The sequence below is a fragment of the Humulus lupulus genome, chromosome 4, assembly GCF_963169125.1.
Source record: "Humulus lupulus chromosome 4, drHumLupu1.1, whole genome shotgun sequence".
Taxonomy (NCBI): Eukaryota; Viridiplantae; Streptophyta; class Magnoliopsida; order Rosales; family Cannabaceae; genus Humulus; species Humulus lupulus.
This window is the reverse complement of record NC_084796.1, coordinates 211240564-211247936: the sequence shown is the minus strand read 5'-3', so window position 1 is coordinate 211247936 and position 7373 is coordinate 211240564.

The window sequence follows — 7373 nt, the reverse complement described above, 5'->3', positions numbered from 1 at the left end:
CAAAGAACTCAAATAATACAATTAGTTAGAATACTAACCACTCATAATTGAGATTGAATTGACCTATGGTCAACTATATGATATGACTAGAATAGATAATAACAGTATGTTTACTTATCTTATCAACTGTCAATATCGGTCCTGTCCGATGTAACAAATACATCCGATCTTATCTACTTTGCTAATGTTCTGGAAAGAACATAACACTGTGATGTGTAAGTAGATCATATCGTAGATTAGCAAGTCAGTGTAAATCCTGTGCACTGACTAATCTTAGGACTAACTCATTTTGAACATATAATCATATTTATATTCCAATGTGATTACGTCACTATAAATAAGATTAGCTATATGCTCGGGATTTAATAAAAGTTTATATTAAACAAATAATCATGAAAATAAAACATGTGAGCAAAGTGATTGACCAAGTCGAAAAATGATTTCTATTCTTTTATTGATAATAAAATGAGATTATAAAGAATTTGAGTTTTAATTAGGGCATAAAACTCCAACATGATATACCATCGAAATAGAATCGATGGAGCATCAAATAAACATATAAAAGCCAACGACATCGCACCATCGATGCATCACCATCAAATTAATGTGCTCGAACAACCATCGATATACCATCGAAATAGCATTGATGGAGCATCGAATAAACATATAAAAGCCATCGACATCGCATCTACATAGCATCGAATAACCATCGATGCATCACCATCAAATTAATGTGCTCGAACAACCATCAATATACCATCGAAATAGCATCGATGGAGCATCGAATAAACATATAAAAGCCATCGACATCGCATCGACATAGCATCGAAATTTCATCGACTTTTATAAAAAAAATGAAAACCATGCAACCATCAAAATGACATCGATATATCATCGATTGTGCATCGATGGACTATCGCCTTCATTTACTGGTCCATCAAAATACTATCGATTGCGCATCGATGAACAACTTTTCAATATTTTAAAAATCTGCACATGCACTGTATGTCATCGAATTACCATCGATGAAGCATCGAAATGACATCGATGTGGAATCGAATGAACATCGACCCACAAAATTTTTGCAGAATTTAAACATAATCTTCCAAAACGATGCACATAGAATCAAACTCATTTTAAGCTACATTTTTGCAAAATAAAGATTAAAAATCTAACCCATTTCATCGATTTATACATTACGATTCAAAAAAAAATTAAAACCACAACAACTGCCTTACCTTACTGTGGCCGGCAATGGAGAAGAAGGTGGCGACGGCGGCTCTGAGGAGAGAGAGAGCTTCGCCTGAGAGAGATGGTGAGAATATGAGTGGTCTGCTCGGTTGAGAGAAAATAATGAGAGAGAAATGAGAGAGTTTGGTTGGGAAGAAAGTGATTAATGGTAGGGGTGTCTTTGTCTAAAAATTTTAAAATGGCATATGGTTGGGAGAGTATGTTATGTTGGCATTTAAAAAAAAAATAAGTATGTTACAGTGTAAAATTTCCCTTGTACAATTATTGAAATATATTTATGGTAATAATAATTTTAATTTATAACAAGCGAATTGGACAAGTATTCAATGGCCGGTTGGTTGCACTGTCAAGTATTCAACCTAACAAGCAGTCGATGAAAATGACAACCACAAGTAGTGCATATCATAGTAATTTTTTTTTTTTTTTTTGGAAAGGGGTCATATAATAGTAATTAAGTAGCACTAAATATAATGTTAATTTATTTCAATGTACATATTTTATTCTTGATTTAAATACTTCTTTAGTGGACAAACTTAAAAATTAATGGTTTGTTTATGCATTTGCATGTAAAATCAGTATTTTTAAGTGATAGGGTAGTCTATGGTATCTAATAGAGAGTTATAATATAGCATTGTCTGAAAAGTGCCTCTAAATTTTATAATGGGAGACCATAACTAGTTGAGAAAAAAAATTATTTATACATAAATATCCATATATATTGCCAAATTGTGGTAGCCAAGAGTATGTAAAGGATAAAACTTGTAGATCCTTAAACTTATTGGGTGGACAAGGATTTCAACAAGAATATGCATTAAATATTCCAAGATGGAAGGGAATCCATTTATATATTTATGTATATATACAAAATAAATGGGGCAATGCATTCTGTCTTGCCAAATAATATTTTAAATTTAAATTTTCTTATATTTTGTTTTGAGTTAAAAAAATAAAATTAGAAATTGTGATTATATTTTTTTAATTGTAAGTGTGAAATATGTTTATTTTTTCAAAAAAATAATAAATATTTATAGAGGTGATTTTTTATTTAAGTTACTAATAGAGTAATTTTGTACTATTTTGTGTGGTCATAGACATAATTTAGTAGTATTATATCTCTCATCACAAAGAAGATGTCTAGGTTTTAATCCCCCAATATAAAAATATATATTATTTAGAAAGAGGTGGGTAGAAAAAAAAGAATGGAGGGGTGCATATAAAAAAACTCTTTAAGTAATTTATTCAATATCAAAATGTTTTTTCTTACAGATGTAATGTGAAAATTACTAATAATAAAATTAAAAGTCAAAATTAAAATACTCAAGTAATAACGAAACACAGTTTGATTCATTAATTTATATATATATATATATGATAATTTTTCTATAGAATTTTACTTTAAGTTCTACTGGTGGGGCTCTCAGTATTTTTGACCTGTGAACAGTTTTTGGTATGATTTTTTTTTTTACAGTGTATATTGTAGTTGTTTAAAGTATCCTGCAAATTTTCAGAAAATTTCGAATAGTTTATAGTACCGAAAACTAGATTCAAACATGTTGCTTTCCACGCGCATAAAAATAAATTAGTCACGCGTGCAACAATATGTTTGAACTTAGCGTTCGGTACTGTAAACTATTCAGAATTTTCTGAAAATTTGTAAGATGTTCTAAATAGCTACAATATACACAGTCATAAAAAAAATCGCGCCGAAAACTATTCATGGGTCAAAAACACTGAGAGTCCAACTGATAAAGCTTAAAGTAAAGCATTTATAAGAGAATTCTCATATATATATATATTTTTTTTTTTTTTTGAAAAACCCTTAATTTGTATTTTTTTTTAATCATCAAACATTCATTTAAAAACATATTACTAAAAAAAGTTACCATCAATACTCAAATTCAATATATATAATATATACTAGATAGAAGCAACGTGCAATACACGTTTGCTTAGTTTTAAAGTTATAAATATTGTCTATAATTTTAATAAAATTTGGTTCACTGTTTTTATTAAATATATATATAATAGAATGAATTATAATTTTATAGTATATATAAATATTTATATCAATAATCTCTATATTTATGACATTTAAACACAACGTTAACATAAATGCACATTTACATAGCTACATGACATATATATAAAATACAATAATGTTTTTTTAAGAAATTAATAATAGAAATAAAATAAGAATAAAAAAAGTCATAGTGTACACAGTAGTATACATACATCAACTATTTTTAGTTTCTAATATATCTCACAATGTTGTTTGGTGAATTTGATGAACAAAAAGAGCTTCAATCACTTGATAAAAATTAAACTATCACACAAATTTATAAGATAAAAAAAATGATATGTATGCTTTTATTTTTTTAAATAAATGTTATTTAATTATTTAAATTATTATAAAATATCTTTAAAATATCCTATTTTAATTTTTTTTTTAAGTTTATGTTTGTTATAGTTTTTTAATATGGGAGTGACAAGAAAAAATTATATGTTTGATATAACATTAAGTTTAAATTTTATTTAAGTTATAAAATATAGAGTTTTATTATTTTAAAATAATTATCATTGTAACATATCTCAAAAATATCATATTTTAATTTGTTTAATTATTTAGTTATTTAATTTTATTTAAGTTTAAGTCATGTTTACAATTTATCATTAAATATAAGAATATTTTGTTAAATATAATAATATTCCGTTAAAATTAGTGAGAAAAAAAATAAAAAATCGTTAAAACAAAAAATTTCTGTTATTTATACATTTTTTTATATAAAAGAGATATATGACCTAATTCCACTATCATATGAGGCAAGGTATGTGGTTCCGCCAAACCAAAGGCAAATTAAACCCTAAAGAAATTGCAAGACTCTTATTGAGGCCATTATTGGTCAGTTTTGACTCCAATAAAACCTATTCTTTCACACCAAGTCACATATTGTTCACCAAACTACTTGAAAACATCGTTCTCAACTTCCATATAGACCTTGACTCCATCAAAGTTTCCCAACACATAATTTGTATTTTTATTTATTTTATTTACTGGTGTTATTGAGATCAGTAATTGGAATTTACCCTAGCTAGCTGGTAGTAAACATAATTGTTAGTTATATTTATACTATATTTAAACTCTAATATCAAATATTAGGTAGGTAGGTGTGTCACAGTAATATATTTGTATAAGCTAATAATTAAGCTTCTTTCACAAAACATATTGAATAAAATAAATAATAGTTTGACTAGTCCATGTAGTCATGTTTTACATATCTACTCAGGTCTAGTTCGGTATTCTATTTATTTCAATTTCTTCTAAAGGAAAATTTTGGTTACTTGTACATAAATATCAAAACTTTTTTTCGACGGTAAAAGTACCAAAACGTTACTTTTATTATCATTCTATAAGTACCAATAGTTAAATTTTATTTTTATTCAGTAAATTTGCTGTTAAAATACCAAAATTTTGTATTTACTTATGGATAAATACTAAAACTTTATTTTTTAGCGATAAAAGTACCAAAAACATTCAAATAATTTTTTGAAAATATTACTTTTTATCATTGTAAAATCCTATAGTAATTTTAAAATTAAAATATATTTATCTTTTACATATATGTGACTATATATTCCTATATATTGAAGAATTAATGAACTTAGAACGTAGATTTTATTTTTAAATTAATTAATATATATTTAGTCTTTTTTATATTTTAAAAGAGTAGGTAACTATTTGGTACCCTGTGTTTTTGCAAAGTATCATTTTGGTACTCTCTGTTTTCAATAATGATCATATGGTACCCTGTATTTTAAAATCGTACATATTTGGTATCCTAAACTCAAATTTAATTAATAAAATTTTACCAATTTAATCAAACTACTGTCAATTATGTATGTTCCAAATTTAAATTTAATTACTTACATATAACTAATGACAGTTTGATCATATTGACAAAATTTTATCTATCAAATCTGAGTCTAGGGTATCAAATATGTATAATTTTAAAATACAGGGTACCATATGAGCATTATTGAAAACAGAGGGTACCAAAATGATATTTTGCAAAAACATAGGGTACCAAATGAGTAAATTCCCATTTTAAAATTACTATAGGATTTCAAAATGGCAAAAACATGATTTTTTTTTATTTTATATGTTTGGGTACAAAAAATAATGTTTTGTTATTTATCTGCAAGTAAATATAAAATTTAGATATTTTAGCCACAAATTTACTGAATAAAAATAAGATTTAACTGTTGGTACCTACAAAATGACAGTAAAAGTAATGTTTAGGTACTTTTATCGCCGAAAAAAAAATTGTATTTATCCACAAGTAAATACACAGTTTAGGTACTTTATCTGCAATTTTCCATTCTTTTAATGAAAAAGTATGTAGATAATCGAAATTCTTAATTTAACATTTATTTTCTTAATTTTAGCAAAATACTCTAAATATTTAACGAAATATACTTTTAAAATATATATTTATCAATTATATTAATATAAATCCAAATATTATAAAATATTATTATTATAACTAAATATTTATTAATTATATTAATATAAATTTAAATATTATAAAATATACTAAATATTTATTAATTATATTAATATAAATTCAATTGTTATAAAATATTATTATTATAATAATATATAATACATTTAATAATTATATTAATATAAATTCAAACGTTATAAATATTAATATTATGATAATATATAATATATAATCCTAATTTTTATAAAATTTTACTAGAATAAATATTTAGTAATTATAGTAATATAAATTTAAATCTTATTGTAATAATATTTAATACATATTTAATAATTATATTAATATAAATTCACATATTATAAAATATTATTATTACAATAATATATAATACATAATAAATACATTATATATGAGTGTCCTATGTGTACAAATAGTATGATTGTGTAACTAAATAAGAAATTAGAATAACATTTATCTTCTATCAATAATAAACATGTTTCTTCTCCAACCATTGATATGTGATTTGAAAAATATCATAAATGTTTTGTACCTTATATATGATAGTTTGTGATCTAAAAGATTACCGTATTATTTTTTTTAAAAAAGAAAAAAACCATGAATAATATTTTGGTTTAATTTCACTTTTAATATGTTTATGTCATTCTTTTATAAATAATATTGTTTATTTATTTACAAGCATAAGAACTTAATAACAATAATTAGTAAATTTTCTAAATAAAACCTAACAAATGAGCATTACACATTGCTTGCACCTTATATATAAATATATATATATTTATATATAGGAATTTTCTTTGGTAGGGGCATCACTTTTGTTCCTACCGTAAGATCATTTTCTATTTTCAGTATTTGGAAAAATTATAACCAAATTTTCTTGCATGGTGACGTACATTATAATTATAACATGCATCCTGCCAATTTTTGGAAAATTCCATATAATTTACGATGTCGAAATCAAAACTCAAACAGTCAGTTGCACGCATGCATGACTTTTCTTTTATACGCATGGAATACAATGATTTTGGCACTGTAAATTATTCAAAATTTCTCGAAAATTGGCAAGATACTTATTATAACCATCATGTAAGCTGTCATAAAAAAAAATAGTCATAATTTCTCCAAGTATCGAAAATAGAAAATACTCTTGCGGTAAGGGCAAAAGTAATGCTCCTATCTAAGAAGCTCTATATATAATTAAAATGAAAATGACTCATAAATACTATTTTAGATGTTCTTTAACGTTTGACAAAACAATAATGACATGTTTAGAAATAACTGTGTAATTACTAAGCTGCGTAATTACTAGAGTAATAATTAATATCGGAGTAATTACACTATATTTTAAAATACAGGGTATGATTGAATGTCAAGTGTTGATTACTTATGAATTCATATTGTCATGTTTGGCAAAACTGTTAGTAATTACACATAAAAATAATATTATGTAATAAATATTATTTAAAATTGATAATAATTATCAATTATACAATGTAATTACATGAAATTCTCATAAGGGCTATGAGAATTGGAGAGTGTAATTGAGACCCCTCATTTACCTCAAATTACATAGTTATTGTGTAATTACAGACAAACACGCCAGTA